Raw genomic sequence first — 941 nt, 5'->3', positions numbered from 1 at the left:
GAACTAATCTAGAACTGATTGCTGTGAATTGACTATGTCTATTGCAGTGCCCAGCATTAAGGTTGTCATTTTCTTGATTAAGAATCTATAGAGTGAAATTGTATTGAGTGATTTGAGTAAAGCACTGAAAAGGGCAGAAGTGCATGAACATTCTTTATTTCTGCCCCTCAACTGCATAAGTCGCACCTTTTGCCATCGAAACACCATTCCTAAGTGTGACCTCTCTGAGGGGCAAACCCAGAGTCTGGGCTCCCAGAACCCCATCCTGAGAAGCCTCCCCTACCTGTAAGGCTGAGCTTCCGAGATGAACTTGCGCTGCTCCAGCGGCCCTGCGCTGGCTCGGAGCTCCTTCACCACCACCTGGGCTGGGGTGTAGTCAGAGAAGAGCTCTCCCAGGATCACCTGGCCAGGGGCACCGCGAGTCAGCGGCTGCACGCCTCTCCACAGCTCCCAACTCCCCACTCCTGTCCAGCCCCCACTTCATATCCACCGCCCCCTCCCCAGCACGCTCACCCAGCCCCCCAGCCTCGAGCGGGGGCCCCGGGCTTTGCACCGAACGCGCAGCCGTAGCACACTCGGGACGGCGGTGACCAACCCCGCAGCGCACAGTCTCCTCGGCGGGGGACACCGGGGACAGGAAGGGCTGCCTCTGGGGGAGTCTCACCGGAGAAAATGAGGCAGGCTCATCATGAGAGGGGGTGCTCCGCCCTGGCGGCAGGGGTGGGGAATGCAATTAGGGGGCGAGAGGGGCAGGGAAGGTGCCATCGGCTGCCCCCCGTGGCTGAAGGGCACCGAACCTGGCAGAAGCCAAGGCTTATGGAAGGGGTAGTCCCAGCGCTGAGACTCGTGGGAAATGTAGTCCTCGCACATCCAGAGGGGAGGCTTGGGTTGAGCTTTTCCCGGGATGAGGCAGTGTCTGGATGAGGTTGCAGGGTCCGGGG

The sequence above is a fragment of the Marmota marmota genome, unplaced genomic scaffold, assembly GCF_001458135.2.
Source record: "Marmota marmota marmota unplaced genomic scaffold, marMar, whole genome shotgun sequence".
Lineage (NCBI taxonomy): Eukaryota > Metazoa > Chordata > Mammalia > Rodentia > Sciuridae > Marmota > Marmota marmota.
Note: the sequence above shows the minus strand (reverse complement) of the source record.